Source organism: Bombina bombina, chromosome 4, assembly GCF_027579735.1.
Source record: "Bombina bombina isolate aBomBom1 chromosome 4, aBomBom1.pri, whole genome shotgun sequence".
Taxonomy (NCBI): Eukaryota; Metazoa; Chordata; class Amphibia; order Anura; family Bombinatoridae; genus Bombina; species Bombina bombina.
In genome coordinates this window covers 688,963,227-688,987,769 of record NC_069502.1, presented here as the reverse complement: position 1 = coordinate 688,987,769, position 24,543 = coordinate 688,963,227, and the positions used below count along the sequence as shown (strand labels likewise).

The 24,543-nt window shown below is 42.0% G+C and overlaps 1 protein-coding gene across 1 annotated transcript in view; it reads left to right on the top strand.

Annotated features, from left to right (window-relative positions):
* SLC22A16 (solute carrier family 22 member 16) overlaps positions 1–24,543 on the top strand; it is a 288,147-nt gene that overhangs the window by 156,874 nt on the left and 106,730 nt on the right. The window lies entirely within an intron of this gene.

The window sequence follows — 24,543 nt, the reverse complement described above, 5'->3', positions numbered from 1 at the left end:
GGTTGGGGCGCTGTCTGGAATTCTATGAAGGCTCAGGGATCATGGACTCAGGAGGAGAGTCTCCTGCCAATAAACATTCTGGAATTGAGAGCAGTTTTCAATGCCCTTCTGGCTTGGCCCCAGTTAACAACTCGGGGGTTCATCAGGTTTCAGTCGGACAACATCACGACTGTAGCTTACATCAACCATCAAGGAGGGACAAGAAGCTCCCTAGCGATGATGGAAGTATCAAAGATAATTCGCTGGGCAGAGTCTCACTCTTGCCACCTATCAGCAATCCACATCCCGGGAGTGGAGAACTGGGAGGCGGATTTCCTAAGTCGTCAGACTTTTCATCCGGGGGAGTGGGAACTTCATCCGGAGGTCTTTGCCCAAATACTTCGACGTTGGGGCAAACCAGAGATAGATCTTATGGCGTCTCGACAGAACGCCAAGCTTCCTTGTTACGGGTCCAGATCCAGGGATCCGGGAGCGGTCCTGGTAGATGCTTTGACAGCACCTTGGACCTTCGGGATGGCTTATGTGTTTCCACCCTTCCCGATGCTTCCTCGATTGATTGCCAGAATCAAACAGGAGAGAGCATCGGTGATTCTAATAGCGCCCGCGTGGCCACGCAGGACTTGGTATACAGATCTAGTGGACATGTCATCCTATCCACCTTGGTCTCTGCCTCTGAGACAGGACCTTCTGATCCAGGGTCCCTTCAAACATCAAAATCTAATTTCTCTGAAGCTGACTGCTTGGAAATTGAACGCTTGATTTTATCAAAACGTGGATTTTCTGAGTCAGTAATTGATACCTTAATACAGGCTAGGAAGCCTGTTACCAGAAAGATTTACCATAAAATATGGCGTAAATACTTATTTTGGTGCGAATCCAAAAGTTACTCATGGAGTAAGGTTAGGATTCCTAGGATATTGTCTTTTCTACAAGAAGGTTTAGAAAAGGGTTTATCCGCTAGTTCCTTAAAGGGACAGATCTCAGCTCTGTCCATTCTTTTGCACAAACGTCTGTCGGAAGTTCCAGACGTTCAGGCTTTTTGTCAGGCTTTGGCCAGGATTAAGCCTGTGTTTAAAACTGTTGCTCCACCATGGAGTTTAAACTTAGTTCTTAACGTTTTACAGGGTGTTCCGTTTGAACCCCTTCATTCCATTGATATCAAATTGTTATCTTGGAAAGTTCTGTTTTTAATGGCTATTTCCTCGGCTCGAAGAGTCTCTGAGTTATCTGCCTTACATTGTGATTCTCCTTATCTGATTTTTCATTCAGACAAGGTAGTTCTGCGTACTAAACCTGGGTTCTTACCTAAGGTGGTCACTAACAGGAATATCAATCAAGAGATTGTTGTTCCATCCTTGTGTCCTAATCCTTCTTCAAAGAAGGAACGTCTTCTACACAATCTAGATGTAGTCCGTGCCCTGAAATTTTATTTACAGGCAACTAAAGATTTTCGACAAACGTCTTCCCTGTTTGTCGTTTATTCTGGTCAGAGGAGAGGTCAAAAAGCTTCTGCTACCTCTCTCTCTTTTTGGCTTCGTAGCATAATACGTTTAGCTTATGAGACTGCTGGACAGCAGCCTCCTGAAAGAATTACAGCTCATTCTACTAGAGCTGTGGCAAGAAAGAGGGAACCTTCAGACCAATCTTGGACTTAAAGATCCTAAACAAATTCCTAAGAGTTCCATCGTTCAAAATGGAAACTATTCGGACAATCCTACCCATGATCCAAAAGGGTCAGCACATGACCACAGTGGATTTAAAGGATGCTTACCTTCACATACCGATTCACAAAGATCATTACCGGTATCTAAGGTTTGCCTTCCTAGACAGGCATTACCAGTTTGTAGCTCTTCCATTCGGATTGGCTATGGCTCCAAGAATCTTCACAAAGGTTCTGGGTGCTCTTCTGGCGGTACTAAGACCGCGAGGAATTTCGGTAGCTCCGTACCTAGACGACATTCTGATACAAGCTTCAAGCTTTCAAACTGCCAAGTCTCATACAGAGTTAGTACTGGCATTTCTAAGGTCGCATGGATGGAAGGTGAACGAAAAGAAGAGTTCTCTCTTTCTCCAACATTGGTGTGTCCGGTCCACGGCGTCATCCTTACTTGTGGGATATTCTCTTCCCCAACAGGAAATGGCAAAGAGTCCCAGCAAAGCTGGTCACATGATCCCTCCTAGGCTCCGCCCACCCCAGTCATTCTCTTTGCCGTTGCACAGGCAACATCTCCACGGAGATGGTTAAGAGTTTTTTGGTGTTTAAATGTAGTTTTTATTCTTCTATCAAGTGTTTGTTATTTTAAAATAGTGCTGGTATGTACTATTTACTCTGAAACAGAAAAGGATGAAGATTTCTGTTTGTGAGAGGAAGATGATTTTAGCAGACAGTAACTAAAATCGGTTGCTGTTTCCACATAGGACTGTTGAGATGAAGTAACTTCAGTTGGGGGAAACAGTTAGCAGACTTTTCTGCTTAAGGTATGATTAGCCATATTTCTAACAAGACTGTGTAATGCTGGAAGGCTGTCATTTCCCCTCATGGGGACCGGTAAGCCATTTTCTTAGTCAAAAACAAACAGAATAAAGGGCTTATTATGGGCTAAAAAACTGGTAGACATTTTTATGGGCTAAATCGATTGCTTTATTTGTGCATATTATTCAGATTTAGGCTAATAATTGGCATTTATAATCTTGGGGAACGTTTATAAAACGGCAGGCACTGTATTGGACGCTTTTTTCAGTCAGGGGGCCTTTCTAGTCATAGACTGAGCCTCATTTTCGCGCCATTAATGCGCAGTTGTTTTTTGAGAGCAGGGCATGCAGATGCATGTGTGAGGATCTAAGAATCTCTGAAAAAGCTTTTAGAAGGCGTCATTTGGTATCGTATTCCCCTCAGGGCTTGGTTGGGTCTTAGGGGTTAAATTGAAAAACGGCTCCGGTTCCGTTATTTTAAGGGTTAAAGCTCTGAAATTTGGTGTGCAATACTTTTAAGGCTTCAAGACACTGTGGTGAAATTTTGGTAATTTTTGAACAATTCCTTCATACTTTTTCACATATTCAGTAATAAAGTGTTTTCTGTTTGAAATTTAAAGTGACAGTAACGGTTTTATTTTAAAACGTTTTTTGTGCTTTGTTGACAAGTTTAAGCCTGTTTAACATGTCTGTACCTTCAGATAAGCTATGTTCTATATGTATGAAAGCTAATGTGTCTCCCCATTTAAATTTATGTGATAATTGTGCCATAGCGTCCAGACAAAGTAAGGACAGTACTGCCACAAATAATGATATTGCCCAAGATGATTCCTCAAATGAGGGGAGTAAACATGATAGTACATCATCTCCTACTGTGTCTACACCAGTTTTGCCCATGCAGGAGGCTCCTAGTACATCTAGTGCGCCAATACTTATTACCATGCAACAATTAACGGCTGTAATGGATAACTCCATAGCAAATCTTTTATCCAAAATGCCTACTTATCAGAGAAAGCGCGATTGCTCTGTTTTAAACACTGAAGAGCAAGAGGACGCTGATGATAATTGTTCTGTCATACCCTCACACCAATCTGAAGGGGCCATGAGGGAGGTTTTGTCTGAGGGAGAAATTTCAGATTCAGGAAAAATTTCTCATCAAGCTGAACCTGATGTTGTGACATTTAAATTTAAATTAGAACATCTCCGCGTACTGCTTAAGGAGGTGTTATCTACTCTGGATGATTGTGACAATTTGGTCATTCCAGAGAAATTATGCAAGATGGACAGGTTCCTAGAGGTTCCGGTGCCCCCCGACGCTTTTCCTATACCCAAGCGGGTGGCGGACATAGTAAATAAAGAGTGGGAAAAGCCCGGCATACCTTTTGTTCCTCCCCCTATATTTAAGAAATTATTTCCTATGGTCGACCCCAGAAAGGACTTATGGCAGACAGTCCCCAAGGTCGAGGGGCAGTTTCTACTCTAAACAAACGCACTACTATTCCTATCGAAGATAGTTGTGCTTTCAAAGATCCTATGGATAAAAAATTGGAAGGTTTGCTTAAAAAGATTTTTGTACAGCAAGGCTACCTTCTACAACCAATTTCATGCATTGTTCCTGTCACTACGGCAGCGTGGTTCTGGTTCGAGGAACTAGAAAAGTCGCTCAGTAGAGAAACTCCATATGAGGAGGTTATGGACAGAGTTCACGCACTTAAATTGGCTAACTCTTTTATTTTAGATGCCGCTTTGCAATTAGCAAAATTAGCGGCGAAAAATTCAGGGTTTGCTATCATGGCGCGCAGAGCGCTTTGGCTAAAGTCTTGGTCAGCGGATGTGTCATCCAAGACAAAATTGCTTAACATTCCTTTCAAAGGTAAAACTTTATTTGGACCTGATTTGAAAGAGATTATTTCAGACATCACTGGGGGAAAGGGCCACGCCCTTCCACAGGATAGGTCTTTTAAGGCTAAAAATAAACCTAATTTTCGTCCCTTTCGCAGAAATGGACCAGCCTCTAATTCTGCATCCTCTAAGCAAGAGGGTAATGCCTCACAACCCAAACCAGCCTGGAAACCAATGCAAGGCTGGAACAAGGGTAAGCAGGCCAAGAAGCCTGCCACTGCTAACAAAACAGCATGAAGGAGTAGCCCCCGATCCGGGACCGGATCTGGTGGGGGGCAGACTTTCTCTCTTTGCTCAGGCTTGGGCAAGAGATGTTCAGGATCCTTGGGCGCTAGAAATAGTTTCTCAAGGTTATCTCCTGGAATTCAAGGAACTACCCCCAAGGGGAAGGTTCCACAAATCTCACTTATCCTCAAACTAAATAAAGAGACAGGCATTCTTACATTGTGTAGAAGACCTGTTAAAGATGGGAGTGATACACCCAGTTCCAATAAAGGAACAAGGAATGGGATTTTATTCCAATCTGTTCGTAGTTCCCAAAAAAGAGGGAACGTTCAGACCAATTTTGGATTTGAAGATCCTAAACAAATTTCTCAGGGTACCATCGTTCAAAATGGAAACCATTCGAACGATTCTACCCACCATCCAGGAAAGTCAATTTATGACTACCGTGGATCTAAAGGATGCGTACCTACATATCCCTATCCACAAGGAACATCATCAGTTCCTAAGGTTCGCTTTTCTGGACAAACATTACCAGTTTGTGGCTCTTCCATTCGGATTAGCCACTGCTCCAAGGATTTTCACAAAGGTGCTAGGGTCCCTTCTAGCGGTTCTAAGACCAAGGGGCATTGCAGTAGTACCTTACTTGGACGACATTCTAATACAAGCGTCGTCCCTGTCAAAGGCAAAGGCTCATACGGACATCGTTCTAGCCTTTCTCACATCTCACGGATGGAAGGTGAACAAAGAAAAGAGTTCTCTGTCCCCGTCAACAAGAGTTCCCTTCTTGGGAACAATAATAGATTCCTTAGAAATGAGGATTTTTCTGACAGAGGTCAGAAAATCAAAACTTCTAAGCTCTTGTCAAGTGCTTCATTCTGTTCCTCGTCCTTCCATAGCGCAGTGCATGGAAGTAATAGGATTGATGGTTGCAACAATGGACATAGTTCCCTTTGCACAAATTCATCTAAGACCATTACAACTGTGCATGCTCAAACAGTGGAATGGGGATTATACAGATTTGTCTCCAATGATTCAAGTAGATCAAAAGACCAGAGATTCACTCCGTTGGTGGCTGACCCTGGATCATCTGTCTCAGGGAATGAGCTTCCGCAGGCCAGAGTGGGTCATTGTCACGACCGACGCCAGTTTAGTGGGCTGGGGTGCGGTCTGGGAATCCCTGAAAGCTCAGGGTCTATGGTCTCGGGAGGAGTCTCTTCTCCCGATAAACATTCTGGAACTGAGAGCGATATTCAATGCTCTCAGAGCTTGGCCTCAACTAGCAAAGGCCAAATTCATAAGGTTCCAATCAGACAACATGACGACTGTTGCTTATATCAATCATCAAGGGGGAACAAAGAGTTCCCTGGCGATGAAAGAAGTGACCAAAATAATTCAATTGGCGGAGGATCACTCCTGCCACTTGTCTGCGATCCACATCCCAGGAGTGGAAAATTGGGAAGCGGATTTTCTGAGTCGTCAGACATTTCATCCGGGGGAGTGGGAACTCCATCCGGAAATCTTTGCCCAAATAACTCAATTATGGGGCATTCCAGACATGGATCTGATGGCCTCTCGTCAGAACTTCAAGGTTCCTTGCTACGGGTCCAGATCCAGGGATCCCAAGGCGACTCTAGTAGATGCACTAGTAGCACCTTGGACTTTCAACCTAGCTTACGTATTCCCACCGTTCCTCTCATTCCCAGGCTGATAGCCAGGATCAATCAGGAGAGGGCCTCGCTGATCTTGATAGCTCCTGCGTGGCCACGCAGGACTTGGTATGCAGACCTGGTGAATATGTCATCGGCTCCACCATGGAAGCTACCTTTGAGACAGGACCTTCTTGTTCAAGGTCCATTCGAACACCCAAATCTGGTCTCCCTCCAACTGACGGCTTGGAGATTGAACGCTTGATTCTATCAAAGCGTGGGTTTTCAGATTCGGTGATAGATACTCTGGTTCAGGCCAGAAAACCTGTAACTAGAAAAATTTACCATAAAATATGGAAAAAATATATCTGTTGGTGTGAATCCAAAGGATTCCCATGGAATAAGATAAAAATTCCTATGATTCTCTCCTTTCTTCAAGAAGGTTTGGAGAAAGGATTATCTGCAAGTTCTCTAAAGGGACAGATCTCTGCTTTATCGGTCTTACTACACAAAAGACTGGCAGCTGTGCCAGATGTTCAAGCTTTTGTTCAGGCTCTGGTTAGGATCAAGCCTGTTTACAGACCTTTGACTCCTGCCTGGAGTCTAAATCTAGTTCTTTCAGTTCTTCAAGGGGTTCCGTTTGAACCCTTACATTCCATAGATATTAAGTTACTATCTTGGAAAGTTTTGTTTTTGGTTGCAATTTCTTCTGCTAGAAGAGTTTCAGAGTTATCTGCTCTGCAGTGTTCTCCTCCTTATCTGGTGTTCCATGCAGATAAGGTGGTTTTGCGTACTAAGCCTGGTTTTCTTCCTAAAGTTGTTTCTAACAAAAATATTAACCAGGAGATAGTTGTACCTTCTTTGTGTCCGAATCCAGTTTCAAAGAAGGAACGTTTGTTACACAATTTGGACGTTGTCCGTGCTCTAAAGTTCTATTTAGAGGCTACTAAAGATTTCAGACAAACATCTTTCTTGTTTGTTGTTTATTCTGTTAAAAGGAGAGGTCTAAAAGCGACTTCTACCTCTCTTTCCTTTTGGCTTAAAAGCATTATCCGATTGGCTTATGAGACTGCCGGACGGCAGCCTCCTGAAAGAATCACAGCTCACTCCACTAGGGCTGTGGCTTCCACATGGGCCTTCAAGAACGAGGCTTCTGTTGACCAGATATGTAAGGCAGCGACTTGGTCTTCACTGCACACTTTTGCCAAATTTTACAAATTTGATACTTTTGCTTCTTCGGAGGCTATTTTTGGGAGAGAGGTTTTGCAAGCTGTGGTGCCTTCCGTTTAGGTGACCTGATTTGCTCCCTCCCTTCATCCGTGTCCTAAAGCTTTGGTATTGGTTCCCACAAGTAAGGATGACGCCGTGGACCGGACACACCAATGTTGGAGAAAACAGAATTTATGCTTACCTGATAAATTACTTTCTCCAACGGTGTGTCCGGTCCACGGCCCGCCCTGGTTTTTTAATCAGGTCTGATGAATTATTTTCTCTAACTACAGTCACCACGGTACCATATGGTTTCTCCTATATATATTTCCTCCTGTCCGTCGGTCGAATGACTGGGGTGGGCGGAGCCTAGGAGGGATCATGTGACCAGCTTTGCTGGGACTCTTTGCCATTTCCTGTTGGGGAAGAGAATATCCCACAAGTAAGGATGACGCCGTGGACCGGACACACCGTTGGAGAAAGTAATTTATCAGGTAAGCATAAATTCTGTTTTCCACTCACAAGAGTTCCCTTCTTGGGGACTCTTATAGATTCTGTAGAAATGAAGATCTACCTGACAGAAGACAGGTTAACAAAGCTTCAAAATGCATGCCGTGTCCTTCATTCCATTCAACACCCGTCAGTGGCTCAATGCATGGAGGTGATCGGCTTAATGGTAGCGGCAATGGACATAGTACCCTTTGCACGCCTACATCTCAGACCGCTGCAATTGTGCATGCTAAGTCAGTGGAATGGGGATTACTCAGATTTGTCCCCTACTCTGAATCTGGATCAAGAGACCAGAAATTCTCTTCTATGGTGGCTTTCTCGGCCACATCTGTCCAGGGGGATGCCATTCAGCAGGCCAGATTGGACAATTGTAACAACAGACGCCAGCCTACTAGGTTGGGGCGCTGTCTGGAATTCTATGAAGGCTCAGGGATCATGGACTCAGGAGGAGAGTCTCCTGCCAATAAACATTCTGGAATTGAGAGCAGTTTTCAATGCCCTTCTGGCTTGGCCCCAGTTAACAACTCGGGGGTTCATCAGGTTTCAGTCGGACAACATCACGACTGTAGCTTACATCAACCATCAAGGAGGGACAAGAAGCTCCCTAGCGATGATGGAAGTATCAAAGATAATTCGCTGGGCAGAGTCTCACTCTTGCCACCTATCAGCAATCCACATCCCGGGAGTGGAGAACTGGGAGGCGGATTTCCTAAGTCGTCAGACTTTTCATCCGGGGGAGTGGGAACTTCATCCGGAGGTCTTTGCCCAAATACTTCGACGTTGGGGCAAACCAGAGATAGATCTTATGGCGTCTCGACAGAACGCCAAGCTTCCTTGTTACGGGTCCAGATCCAGGGATCCGGGAGCGGTCCTGGTAGATGCTTTGACAGCACCTTGGACCTTCGGGATGGCTTATGTGTTTCCACCCTTCCCGATGCTTCCTCGATTGATTGCCAGAATCAAACAGGAGAGAGCATCGGTGATTCTAATAGCGCCCGCGTGGCCACGCAGGACTTGGTATACAGATCTAGTGGACATGTCATCCTATCCACCTTGGTCTCTGCCTCTGAGACAGGACCTTCTGATCCAGGGTCCCTTCAAACATCAAAATCTAATTTCTCTGAAGCTGACTGCTTGGAAATTGAACGCTTGATTTTATCAAAACGTGGATTTTCTGAGTCAGTAATTGATACCTTAATACAGGCTAGGAAGCCTGTTACCAGAAAGATTTACCATAAAATATGGCGTAAATACTTATTTTGGTGCGAATCCAAAAGTTACTCATGGAGTAAGGTTAGGATTCCTAGGATATTGTCTTTTCTACAAGAAGGTTTAGAAAAGGGTTTATCCGCTAGTTCCTTAAAGGGACAGATCTCAGCTCTGTCCATTCTTTTGCACAAACGTCTGTCGGAAGTTCCAGACGTTCAGGCTTTTTGTCAGGCTTTGGCCAGGATTAAGCCTGTGTTTAAAACTGTTGCTCCACCATGGAGTTTAAACTTAGTTCTTAACGTTTTACAGGGTGTTCCGTTTGAACCCCTTCATTCCATTGATATCAAATTGTTATCTTGGAAAGTTCTGTTTTTAATGGCTATTTCCTCGGCTCGAAGAGTCTCTGAGTTATCTGCCTTACATTGTGATTCTCCTTATCTGATTTTTCATTCAGACAAGGTAGTTCTGCGTACTAAACCTGGGTTCTTACCTAAGGTGGTCACTAACAGGAATATCAATCAAGAGATTGTTGTTCCATCCTTGTGTCCTAATCCTTCTTCAAAGAAGGAACGTCTTCTACACAATCTAGATGTAGTCCGTGCCCTGAAATTTTATTTACAGGCAACTAAAGATTTTCGACAAACGTCTTCCCTGTTTGTCGTTTATTCTGGTCAGAGGAGAGGTCAAAAAGCTTCTGCTACCTCTCTCTCTTTTTGGCTTCGTAGCATAATACGTTTAGCTTATGAGACTGCTGGACAGCAGCCTCCTGAAAGAATTACAGCTCATTCTACTAGAGCTGTGGCTTCCACTTGGGCCTTTAAGAATGAGGCCTCTGTTGAACAGATTTGCAAGGCTGCAACTTGGTCTTCTCTTCATACTTTTTCCAAATTTTCCAAATTTGACACTTTTGCTTCTTCGGAGGCTGTTTTTGGGAGAAAGGTTCTTCAGGCAGTGGTTCCTTCCGTATAAAGATCCTGCCTGTCCCTCCCGTCATCCGTGGACTTTAGCTTTGGTATTGGTATCCCAGAAGTAATGATGACCCGTGGACTGACCACACTTAACAGGAGAAAACATAATTTATGCTTACCTGATAAATTCCTTTCTCCTGTAGTGTGGTCAGTCCACGGCCCGCCCTGTTTTTATGGCAGGTCTAAATTTTTAAATTATACTCCAGTCACCACTGCACCCTTTAGCTTCTCCTTTCTCGTTGGTTCTCGGTCGAATGACTGGGTGTGACGTAGAGGGGAGGAGCTATATAGCAGCTCTGCTGGGTGATCCTCTTGCACTTCCTGTTGGGGAGGAGTTAATATCCCAGAAGTAATGATGACCCGTGGACTGACCACACTACAGGAGAAAGGAATTTATCAGGTAAGCATAAATTATGTTTTTAAGTGTGTTTGGCAAAAAATTGTGCGCTTTTATCTCTTAAAGGCACAGTACTCGTTTTTTTGATAAATTGTTTTTTTCAATAAATAAAGTGTTTACCAACTGTTGTGGTTATTACTACTTTGTTTAACATGGCTGACATTGAGGAATCTCATTGCTCTATGTGTTTAGAAGCCATTGTGGAACCCCCACTTACATTGTGTACCTCTTGTATTGATAGAGCCTTACACTGTAAAGAACATATTTTAGGAAATGAAAGTATGTCTAAGGATGATTCTCAGTCTGAAGAGAATCAGGATATGCCATCTAATTCTCCCCAAGTGTCACAAGCTTTAACACCCACTCAAGCGACACCTAGTACCTCTAGTGAAGTGATGTGCAGTCACTAGAGGCAGGTGAGGCAGTGCTTCACCTCTCATATGGGCAAAAATATATATTTTTTTATTGGCTTTAAAAAAAATAATTAATTTCCCCAGCATTTTTTTTCTCACAGCTATATGTTGTGCAATGGAGAGGCACAAGCAGGTCTGCCCACCATTACACAACATTCTGCACCACCTACTGGATGCAAGTGGTTAAGATCATTGCATGGCCCATAACTGCTTATTTGAGGCAGTCCTATTTGGGCTGAACCAATCCAGCGAGAGGCATTAGTAAGTGGAACATAGGGTTGGGGCTGGATGTTAAATCATATAAAACAAAACAAAAACGGAAAAAACTACTTTCATATATTCTGTTGCTGTCCTGTGAACCTGCTAGCTTTGCTAAAGTGAAAAACAGAGTTCTGTTCTTCCCCTCTAAGTGCAGTGGAATGTGCCACTGTCACTTCCTGAATCCTTACAGAGCAGGAAAAGAGGCACAGAGAGCAGTGTTTCAGCCGCATCTTATTAAAGTAAGATTTTACTGAAAGGGATTCTGTTAGTGAAAATGATAATTTAATGAATGTGGTTTAGTGTTTTTTTACTCTTTTACAGCAGGGTCGTTTTTGTATTTTGTTTACTCAAACTTTACACCCACTAACTTAGCAGCTTGCCTCTGTACTTCACACTAAATTATAGACTAATTTTCTGAACTCTCTGTAGCTCTGCTGTTTTATTACTTTAAAATGCAGTGGTCCCTCTCTCCCCCCCTTGTGTGTGTGTGTGTCTCTCTCTCTATCTATCCATCTCTCTCCTTATGTGTTGTTCTCCTCCATGGTCTCTTTCTCTCTCTGTCTCTCTTCCTCCCCCTCTGACTCTCATCCCTTATGTAATGAAAGAATCTATAAGCATAATTTGCAGCATTAAAGTAAAAAGTATGTTTTAAACATATTTTAATGGGCATGGATTTCTAGATCTCATAATCAGAGCAAGCATTGGGTTATCTGGCAAGAGTTTCTGTTACAATCCTTTTAGACTAAAATCAGATGTTTGCTAAGTTGACCAGTTTTCCAAGACACCATTTAAAGGGACATGAAACACATATGAAACCCATATGCAAATTTAAATAACTTTCCAATTTACATCTAATATCTAATTTTCTTCATTCTTTTGATGTCCTTTGTTGAAAATCATATCTAAATATGCTCAGTAGCTGCTGATTGGTGGCTGCACATAGATACCTCATGTGATTGGCTCACCCATGTGCATTGCTATTTCTTCAACAAAGGATATCTAAAGAATGAAGGCGTAACCTAGCCACTGCCTCACCAGTCTCTGACGTCACTGCACGTCACTGCTTCTAGTGCGTCTAATTCTTTTACTTTGCAAGATATGGCTGCAGTTATGTCAACTACCCTCACTGAGGTATTATCTAAACTGGCAGATTTGCAAGGTAAACACAGTAGGCCAGGTATTAATGTCAATACTGAATGCTTTATTAGCCATTTCCGATGTACCCTCACAGTGCTCTGAATTGGGGGTCAGGGAATTATTGTCTGAGGGAGAACTTTCAGAATCAGGGAATGTGTTACCTCAAACAGATTCAGACTTAGCATCCTTTAAATTTAAACTTGAACACCTTTGCCTGTTGCTCAGGGAGGTCCTAGCGACTCTGGATGATTGTGAACCAATTAAAATTCCTCCAGAAAAATTGTGTAAGATGGATAAATATCTAGAAGTACCTACTTACACTGATGTGTTTCCGGTTCCCAAATTTTTTTCGGAAATTGTTAAAAAGGAATGGGATAGACCTGGTATACCGTTCTCTCCCCCTCCTAATTTTAAGAAAATGTTTCCTATATCAGATACCATCAGGGACTCTTGGCAAATGGTCCCTAAGGTGGAGGGAGCAATATATACTCTAGCTAAGCGTACAACTATACCTATTGAGGACAGTTGTGCTTTCAAAGACCCTATGGATAAAAAGTTAGAGGGTCTTCTAAAGAAATTATTTATTCACCAGGGTTTCCTGTTACAGCCTACTGCCTGCATTGTTCCAGTAACTACGGCACAGCTTTCTGGTTTGACGCCCTTGAGGAGTCTCTGAAGGTAGAGACGCCCTTAGAGGACATTTTGGACAGAATTAAAGCTCTTAAGCTAGCTAATTCTTTTATTACAGATGCTGCTTTTCAGATTGCTAAATGAGCGGCAAAAAATGCAGGCTTTGCATTTTGGCGCGCAGAGCGCTATGGTTAAAATCGTGGTCTGCTGATGTAGCATCAAAATCTAAACTTTTAGCCATTCCGTTCAAGGGTAAGAACCTATTCGGCCCTGAATTGAAGGAAATCATTTCCGACATTACTGGAGGTAAAGGTCACGCCTTACCTCAAGACAAACCTTTTAAGATGAGGGGTAAACAAAATAATTTTCATTCCTTTCAAAATTTCAAAGGAGTACCCTCTGCTTCCCCTTCCTCCACTAAACAGGAAGGGAATTTAGCTCAATCCAAGTCTGTCTGGAGACCTAACAGACCTGGAATAAGGGTAAACAAGCCAAGAAGCCCGCTACTGCTACCAAGACAGCATGAAGGGGCAGCCCCCGATCCAGGACCGGATCTAGTAGGGGGCAGACTTTCTCTCTTTGCTCAGGCTTGGGCAAGGGATGTTCAGGATCCCTGGGCATTGGAAATTGTGACCCAGTGGTATCAGTTGGAATTCAAAGAATTTCTCCCAAGAGGGAGATTTCATCTTTCACGTTTGTCTGTAGACCAGACAAAAAGAGAGGCATTCTTACACTGTGTAAAAGACCTTTATACCATGGGAGTAATTTGTCCAGTTCCAAAGCTGGAACAGGGACAGGGGTTTTACTCAAACCTTTGTGTGGTTCCCAAAAAAGAGGGAACTTTCAGATCTATTTTAGATCTAAAATGTCTAAACAAATTTCTCAGAGTCCCATCGTTCAAGATGGAGACTATACGAACAATCTTTCCAATGATCCAGGAGGGTCAATACATGACCGCTGTGGACTTAAAAGATGTGTACCTTCACATTCCTATCCACAAGGATCATCATCAGTTTCTAAGGTTTGCTTTTCTGGACAAACATTATCAGTTCGTGGCTCTTCCCTTCGGGTTGGCCACAGCTCCCAGAATCTTCACAAAAGTGCTAGGGTCCCTTCTAGCGGTTCTCAGGCCGCGGGGCATAGCAGTGGCGCCCTATCTGGATGATATCTTGTTTCAGGCGTCAACTTATCATCTGAACAAATCTCACACAGACATTGTGTTGTCGTTTCTAAGGACTCACGGTTGGAAAGTGAATGTAGAAAAGAGTTCACTTGTTCCACAAACGAGAGTTCCATTCTTGGGAACTCTGATAGACTCGGTAAACATGAAAATATTTCTGACGGAGGTCAGAAAATTAAAGATTCTAAATACTTGCCGAGCACTTCAGTCCATTCCTCGGCCATCAGTGGCTCAGTGTATGGAGGTCATTGGATTAATGGTAGCAGCAATGGACATCGTTCCATTTGCTCGCTTTCATCTCAGGCCACTACAGCTGTGCATGCTCAGACAGTGGAATGAGGATTATGCGAATTTATCTCCTCAGATAAATCTGGATCAAGAGACCAGAGACTCTATTCTTTGGTGGTTATCACAGGATCATCTGTCCCAGGGAATGTGCTTCCGCAGGCCATCATGGGTTATAGTGACAACGGACGCCAGCCTCTCGGGCTGGGGTGCAGTCTGGAATTCCCTGAAGGCTCAGGGCACTTGGACTCCGATGGAGTCTCAATTACCAATCAGTATTCTGGAACTGAGAGCAATATTCAACGCACTTCAGGCGTGGCCTCAGTTGGCGCTGGCCAAATTCATAAGATTCCAGTCGGACAATATTACGACTGTAGCATATAGCAATCATCAGGGGGGAACAAGGTGTTCTCTATCGATGATAGAGGTATCAAAGATAATCCAATGGGCGGAGACTCACTCTTGCCATCTATCAGCAATCTACATCCCAGGAGTAGAGAACTGGGAAGCGGATTTTCTAAGTCATCAAACTTTTCATCCGGGGGAGTGGGAACTCCATCCGGAGGTGTTTGCATCATTGATTCAACAATGGGGCACACCGGAATTGGATCTAATGGCATCTCGACAGAATGCCAAGCTTCCACGTTACGGGTTCAGGTCAAGGGATCCCCAGGCTGAATTGATAGATGCTCTGGCAGTACTTTGGTCGTTCAACCTGGCTTATGTGTTTCCACCTTTTCCTCTCCTACCTCGTGTGATTGCAAGAATCAAACAGGAGAGAGCTTCAGTAATTCTAATAGTGCCTGCGTGGCCACGCAGGACTTGGTATGCGGATCTAGTGGACATGTCGTCTCTACCTCCGTGGAAACTACCATTGAGGTAGGACCTTCTCATTCAAGGTCCGTTCCAACATCCAAATCTAAATTCTCTGCAGCTTACTGCCTGGAGATTGAACGCTTGATTTTATCTAAGCGGGGATTCTCTGAGTCGGTCATTAATACTATGATTCAGGCTCGTAAGCCTGTCATGAGAAAAATTTACCATAAGATATGGTGTAAATATCTTTATTAATGTGAATCCAAGGGCTACTCATGGAGTAGGATTAGGATTCCTACGATTTTGTCCTTTCTCCAAGAAGGATTGGAGAAGGGATTATCTGCTAGTTCTTTAAAAGGACAAATTTCTGCTTTGTCAATTTTATTACACAAGCGTCTGGCGGATGTCCCAGACGTTCAGTGTTTTTGTCAGGCTTTAATCAGAATTAAGCCTGTGTTTAAAACTGTTGCTCCGCCATGGAGTCTGAATTTAGTTCTTAATTTTCTTCAAGGGGTTCCGTTTGAACCCATGCATTCCATAGATATTAAGCTGTTATCTTGGAAAGTTTTGTTTTTAAGTTGCTATCTCTTCTGCTCGAAGAGTTTCTGAGCTTTCTGCGTTACAATGTGATTCGCCTTATCTTATATTCCATTCTGATAAGGTGGTTTTGCATACTAAACCTGGATTGCTTCCTAAGGTTGTTTCAAATGAGAATATTAATCAGGAAATTGTTGTTCCTTCCTTGTGTCCTAATCCTTCTTCTAAGAAGGAACGTCTGTTACATAACTTGGACGTGGTTCGTGCTTTGAAGTTTTACTTACAAGAGACCAAGGATTTCCGTCAAACATCTTCTCTTTTTGTTGTTTATTCTGGAAAGCGTAGGGGTCAAAAAGCTACGGCTGCCTCTCTCTCTTTTTGGCTGAAAAGCATCATCCACCTGGCATAAGAGACTGCTGGACAGCAGCCTCCTGAAAGAATTACGGCTCATTCCACTAGAGCTGTGGCTTCCACATGGGGTTTTAAAAATGATGCTTCTGTTGAACAGATTTGTAAGGCTGTGACTTGGTCCTCCCTTCATACTTTTTCCAAATTTTCCAAATTTGATACTTTTGCTTCTTCTGAGGTTATTTTTGGGATAAAGGTTCTTCAAGCAGTGGTGCCTTCCGTTTAGGTATCTGTCTTGTCCCTCCCGTTGATCCGTGTCCTGTTGCTTTGGTATTGTATCCCACAAGTAAGGATGAATCCGTGGACTCGTCATATCTTTGTAAAAGAAAAGGAAATTTATGCTTACCTGATAAATTTATTTATTTTATGATATGACGAGTCCACGGCCTGCCCTGTCATTTTAAGACAGAATTTATTTTATTTGTTAAAACTTCAGTCACCTCTGCACCTTTTTTAGCTTTTCCTTTCTCTTCCTATACCTTCGGTCGAATGACTGGGGGAGGAGTCAAGGGAGGAGCTATATAACAGCTCTGCTGTGGTGCTCTTTGCCACTTCCTGTTAGCAGGAGGATTATATCCCACAAGTAAGGATGAATCCGTGAACTCGTCATAACGTAAAAGAAATAAATTTATCAGGTAAGCATAAATTTCCTTTTTTCTGTAGGTCAATGCTCCTTATGTTGTCTCTGGATTTTAAGTAATTGGCATACGTAGCCAAGCCCTACATCCGTAGTATGGTAAAGGAACAGTGCATTCAAATAGACGGCTAGATTTAGAGTTTGGCGTTAGCCGTCAAAACCAGCGTTAGAGGCTCCTAACGCTGGTTTTGGGCTACCGCTGGTATTTAGAGTCAGTCAGGAAAGGGTCTAACGCTCACTTTGCAGCCGCGTCTTTTCCATACCGCAGATCCCCCTACGCCATTTGTGTATCCTATCTTTTCAATGGGATCTTTCTAACGCCGGTATTTAGAGTCATGGCTGAAGTGAGTGTTAGAAATCTAACGACAAAACTCCAGCCGCAGAAAAAAAACAGGAGTTAAGAGCTTTCTGGGCTAACGCCGGTTCATAAAGCTCTTAACTACTGTGCTCTAAAGTACACTAACACCCATAAACTACCTATGTACCCCTAAACCGAGGCCCCCCACATCGCCGCCACTCGATTAAATTTTTTTAACCCCTAATCTGCCGACCGCACACCGCCGCCACCTACGTACCCCTAATGTACCCCTAATCTGCTGCCCCTAACACCGCCGCCACCTACGTACCCCTATGTACCCCTAATCTGCTGCCCCTAACACCGCCAACCCCTATATTATATTTATTAACCCCTAATCTGCCCCCCCACGTCGCCGCTACCTACCTACAATTATTAACCCCTAATCTGCCGACCGTACTTCACCGCTACTATGATAAAGTTATTAACCCCTAATCCGCCTCACTCCCGCCTCAATAACCCTATAATAAATAGTATTAACCCCTAATCTGCCCTCCCTAACATCGCCGACACCTAACTTCAAGTATTAACCCCTAATCTGCCGAGCGGACCTCACCCCTTCTCTAATAAATGTATTAACTCCTAAAGCTAAGTCTAACCCTAACTCTAACACCCCCCTAAATTAAATATAATTTAAATCTAACGAAATAAATTAACTCTTATTAAATAACTTATTCCTATTTAAAGCTAAATACTTACCTGTAAAATAAACCCTAATATAGCTACAATATAAATTATAATTATATTGTAGCTATTTTAGGATTAATATTTATTTTACAGGCAACTTTGTATTTATTTTAACCAGGTACAATAGCTATTAAATAGTTAATAACTATTTAATAGCTACCTTGTTAAAATAATTACAAAATTACCTGTAAAATAAATCCTAACCTAAGTTACAATTAAACCTAACACTACACTATCAATAAATTAATTAAATAAACTACCTACAATTATCTACAATTAAACCTAACACTACACTATCAATAAATTAATTAAAACAATACCTACAAATAAATACAATTAAATAAACTAACTAAAGTACAAAAAATAAAAAGAACTAAGTTACAAAAAATAAAAAAATATTTACAAACATTAGAAAAATATTACAACAATTTTAAACTAATTACACCTACTCTAAGCCCCCTAATAAAATAACAAAGCCCCCCAAAATAAAAAAATGCCCTGCCCTATTCTAAATTAAAAAAGTTCAAATCTCTTTTATCTTACCAGCCCTCAAAGGGCCTTTTGCGGGGCATGCCCCAAAGTAAACTGCTCTTTTGCCTGTAAAAGAAAAATACAACCCCCCCAACATTAAAACCCACCACCCACATACCCCTAATCTAACCCAACCCCCCCTTAAAAAAACCTAACACTACCCCCCTGAAGATCATCCTACCTTGAGTCGTCTTCACTCAGCCGAGCCACCAATGGAACTGAAGAGGAGATCCGAAGCGGCAGAAGTGATCCTTCAAGGGGCGCTGAAGAAATCTTCCATCCGATGAAGTGATCCTCCAGGCGGCGCTGAAGAAGTCTTCTGTCCGGGCGATGTCATCTTCCAAGCGGGGTCTTCAATCTTCTTTCTTCAGGATCCATCTTGCAGACCTCCGACGCGGAACATCCTGCTGGCCCGACGGACTACCGACGAATGAAGGTTCCTTTAAGGGACGTCATCCAAGATGGCGTCCCTCGAATTCCGATTGGCTGATAGGATTCTATCAGCCAATCGGAATTAAGGTAGGAAAATTCTGATTGGCTGATGGAATCAGCCAATCAGATTCAAGTTCAATCCGATTGGCTCAGCCAATCAGATTGAGCTCGCATTCTATTGGCTGATCGGAACAGCCAATAGAATGCGAGCTCAATCTGATTGGCTGATTGGATTAGCCAATCGGATTAAACTTGAATCTGATTGGCTGATTCCATCAGCCAATCAGAATTTTCCTACCTTAATTCCGATTGGCTGATAGAATCCTATCAGCCAATCGGAATTCGAGGGACGCCATGTTGAATGACGTCCCTTAAAGGAACAGTCATTCGTCGGGAAGTCGTCGGTGAAGATGGATGTTCCGCGTCAGCGGGATGAACATGGATCCGGAAGAAAGAAGATTGAAGATGCCGCTTGATAGAAGACTTCAGCCCGATCATGGACCTCTTCAGCTCCCGCTTGGATGAAGACTTCAGTCGGATCATGGACATCTTCAGCCCCCCGCTTGGGCTTGGATCAAGACATCAGAGGCTCTTCTGGATCGATCGGTGAACCCGGCGTGGTGAAGACAAGGTAGGGAGATCTTCAGGGGCTTAGTGATAGGTTTATTTAAGGGGGGTTTGGGTTAGATTAGGGGTATGTGGGTGGTGGGTTGTAATGTTGGGGGGGGGTATTGTATGGGGGTTTTTTTACAGGCAAAAGAGCTGAATTCTTTGTGGCATGCCCCGCAAAGGGCCCTTTTCAGGGCTGGTAAGGTAAAAGAGCTTTTCTATTTTAATTTTAGAATAGGGTAGGACATTTTTTTATTTTGGGAGTCTTTGTTATTTTATTAGGGGGCTTAGAGTAAGTGTAATTAGTTTAAAATTGTTGTAATATTTTTCTAATGTTTGTAAATATTTTTTTATTTTTTGTAATTTAGTTCTTTTTTATTTTTTGTACTTTAGTTAGTTTATTTCATTGTATTTATTTGTAGGTATTGTATTTAATTAATTTATTGATAGTGTAGTGTTAGGTTTAATTGTAACTTAGGTTAGGATTTATTTTACAGGTAATTTTGTAATTGTTTTAACTAGGTAACTATTAAATAGTTATTAACTATTTAATAGCTATTGTACCTGGTTAAAATAATTACAAAGTTGCCTGTAAAATAAATATTAATCCTAAAATAGCTACAATATAATTATAATTTATATTGTAGCTATATTAGGGTTTATTTTACAGGTAAGTATTTAGCTTTAAATAGGAATAATTTATTTAATAAGAGTTAATTTATTTCGTTAGATTTAAATTATATTTAAGTTAGGGGGGTGTTAGAGTTAGGGTTAGACTTAGCTTTAGGGGTTAATACATTTATTATAGTAGCGGTGTGTTCCGGTCGGCAGATTAGGGGTTAAGAATTGTAGGTAAGGGGAGGCGACGTTGGGGGCGGCAGATTAGGGGTTAATAAATATAATATAGGGGTCGGTGGTGTTAGGGGCAGCAGATTAGGGGTACATAGGTATAATGTAGGATGCGGCGGTGTACGGAGCGGCAGATTAGGGGTTAAAAAAATATGCAGGTGTCAGCGATAGCGGGGGCGGCAGATTAGGGGTTAATAAGTGTAAGGTTAGGGGTGTTTAGACTCGGGGTTCATGTTAGAGTGTTAGGTGCAGATTTAGGAAGTGTTTCCCCATAGGAAACAATGGGGCTGCGTTAGGAGCTGAACGCTGCTTTTTTGCAGGTTTTAGGTTTTTTTTCAGCTCAAACTGCCCCATTGTTTCCTATGGGGATATCGTGCACGAGCACGTTTTTGAAGCTGGCCGCGTCCGTAAGCACCGCTGGTATCGAGAGTTGCAGTGGCGGTAAATATGCTATACACTCCCTTTTTGGAGCCTAACGCAGCCATTCTGTGAACTCTAAATACCAGCGGTATTTAAAAGGTGCGGGGAAAAAAAAGCATGCCTAGCTAACGCACCCCTTTGGCCGCAGAACTCTAAATCTAGCCGTAAATCTTCCATAACATTTGCACATAACATATGCCATTTAATTGGCTGGGTTTAACTTTAGATAAAAAAAATAAAAATATGTTTATTACTCTACCACTAAAGAGGATGGAGTTTTTCCTAACCATGGATCATGTTTCACAGTGATTGCTTAGTTTAATAATGTGTCTTTTGTATCTCAAAAATAAAAGTATATTTTACAATTATAAGAATCAAAGTAGATCTAGTCACATATAATATGTATACCAAACTAGGCTAAATTGAAAGATTTTCTCAGCATCAACCTAATTTATTTTTAAAACTTAAAATCTATTACAGAAAGTGTGTTACATTTGGTTGTGTTGTTTACTAATATTTCAGTAATGAAGTGGAATTTAGGCCTAAATATACATTTTTATTTTTGAATATGTGCATAAAAATATTGTTACATATTCAATAAAAAAACATATGCAGGGTTGTTAATAAATGTATTGATTTTATGTATCTGATACAAATTCACTTTTTTGTGCCTCATTTATATCTGGCCATAAGTCATTTGCCACTAACGGCTACACATAACCCCTGCCCCCCCCCCCCAAATTAACTAAATCTACCTAAAAAAAAATAGCCTAGAAAATACATGTTAAAATAAAAAATCCTATTCTTAAAAATAAAAAACCCACCCCACAAAAACTAACCCCAAAAGTGGTACTCACTGTTGGTAATCCAGTTCCTCTTGATCCAACTATGGGCCCTCTTCATCCAGGTTCCTGGCGCCATGTGCCCATCTTTACAGTTGAGGAGGCAGAATTCAGCGGCCTCTTCCTCCCCCTCCGCAATCTTCATCAACATTAAGTCCCTCTTTATCCCAGTCCTGGTGCCAGGGGCCCTTCTTCGCAGCAGCAGAGGCAGAGTTCTAGTTTGTGTTGGGAGGTGGCGGTTTAGGCCTTAATCTCCTAACCATCCCCCATACCTGTGTGGGTGTTAATTAGGTGAATATTGTTAGTATTTATATTATTACTAGGTAGAGTCACCCATATAGAATAATTTCACTGAATATATCCTCAGTGGCTCAATCCCAAGCCACAAAACATATGCGAATAGCAAGTCTGGAGGAATATTAAAGCTTCAAGAAGGTTGAAGATTATTCAATATTGTGAAATTAACCTCTTACACAACCAAGGCTACTTTAATAGTTAAAACTTGTACATTTTATTTAGAATGTTAAAAGTTCCCAGTGATAAATGCACTTACAGTCACATCCCAATGTATCCCAGCTAGTATGCCATCTGACGCGTTTCGCTTGCTGCTTTCTCAAATATAGCTGCCTGCAAGCAAACACTGATTGCATTTAAATCCCCCTTATCAATTGGAACTTTAAACATTTAAAATAAAATTTACAAGTTTTAACTATTAAAGTAGCCTCGGTTGTCTAAAGGGTTAATTTCACAATATTGAAACATCTTCAACCTTCTTAAAGCTTTAGTTAGTATTTAGTAGGCCATATTCTCCTAACAACCCCCCATACCTGACATACAAATAGGTTCAATTATTGTTCTTTGTTTTACTGACAGAAAGAGGTTAAATCACTCATATTTGTTAATAACACAAATAGGTTAAATCATCCTATAATTATTACAAGCACAAGACTTTCCTATAATTATTACAAGCACAAGACATGAAATTATGTTCTTCAATGGACTGGGTAAACCATTGCATAGCTTGTGTGAAATGGTTAGAGTGGCTACGGCTTTTCAGGGTTTTTGCAGAAAATATTTTTCAACAGAACAGACACTTCAGGGGGAGATTTATTATGCAGCGGATGCTGCATTCTACAACCATCATTTCAGGCATGCCTGAAACGAAAGTTAGGAAACAGCGGTCGTAAGATCAACCCGATCCAATTGGGATGATTGACGGAAATCCTGCTAGCGGCCTATTGGCCACGAATGAGCAGGGGGTGGCATTGCACAAGCATTTCACTAGAAATGCTTGTGCAATGTTAAATGCCGACAGTGTATGCTGACGGCATTTAGCGAGGTCGGGCGGACATAATTCGCTACAGCGAATCATGTCTGCTCGACCCATGGTAAATCTGGTGGGAATAGTCGGGGAGAGCATTCTGCTCAGGTAGGGTGGGAGCTTCCCAGAAAAGCTCTTAAACACAAGGCAGGAACGATGAAGGGTGCGTCTGGATTCCAGCGACAGCCAGTTTAGTTCTTTTAGCATGTCACAATGGTGGGTCCTGTAGTTACATTGTAGCACAAAGCGGCAGAATGAGTTATACAATGTATTAGGTTTATTAAGGTGAGTTAGCGGTGCAGGTGCATATACTACATCCCCATAATCCATGATTGGCATCAGCATTTGCTGTACAATATTTTCCTTTACTGTAGGGCTGAGGCAGGATTTGTTTCTGTACAGGGCACCTTGTTTTCGGTAAAGTTTAGATGAAAGTTTTTCTATGTGGAGGCCAAAAGATAGATTGGGGTCTAACAACATACCCAAGTATTTGAAAGAGTGGACTGCGGTCAGTGTGCAATTTGATTTTGTTTTGATGCATAGATGGGAATTTTGTAGTTTGTGTAATTTAGGTCCCTTTCCAAAGATCATTGTGACAGTTTTGTCAGTGTTTAAGAAGAGTTTGTTTTGGTCTTGGAACACTGCTTCAAGCTGCAGCAGATCGGAATTGTTTGCATAGATTACCGTGTCATCTGCGTACATGTGTACAGTTGAGGATTTGCAGACATTAGGCAGATCATTTATAAATAATGTGAATAGTAGGGGGCCGAGAATGGAACCTTGGGGAACACCACACGTGACTGGCAGAGGAAGGGAGTTACTGCCAGAAATTGAGACATATTGTGATTGATCCGATACATATGATCGAAACCAGGTTAGTGGACGATCACCAATACCTGAGTTTTTTAGTTTAAGCAGTAGTATGTCGTGGTCTACTGTGTCAAAGGCCTTTGCAAAATCAAGGAAAATAGCTTCAGTTAGGTCTCCTTGTTCCATGCCAGTTTGGATGTCGTTGCAAACTTTTAGGAGGGAAGTTGTAGTGGAGTGATTCAGGCGAAAACCTGACTGATCAGGGGTCAGATAGTTTGATTGTTGGTAATACTCACATAATTGCGTATGGACGCATTTTTCTAAGATTTTTGACAATACTGGGAGCAATGATATTGGGCGATAGTTAGAAACCAAGGTTATCTCCCCACTTTTATGGATAGGCACTTTGTCATTGTCTTTCCCCATCCTAGACTTTTGAAACTGGTTGGTTGGTGTAGCTACTTTGGAAACAATAGTTTTTTGACTGGAAGGGGCTTGTTGTTTCTCTCCCTTCCAGCCTTGTGTACTGTGGGAATTTGGTTAGTGTGGATACTTGGGAAGTGGGTGTTTCTGCCCATTCTGTATTCATTCTAGCTAATCAGGGGTTAAAAAAATGTAGTTACTTTTTTACCTCTAAAATATTGTTCTGAAGAGTCTGTAAAACTTCATACTTATTTTATTTTATTAATAATTTGAATTTTTTGGATTTTACTCATCCACAAAATATTCAGTATATTTAGTTTATATTTAACCTTTTAACGCAGTTAGGACGTTCTATACCGTCCTAACTGCGCTGGGCTTTAGCGCCATTAGGACGGCATGGAATGTCCTAGCCGTTTGGCTGT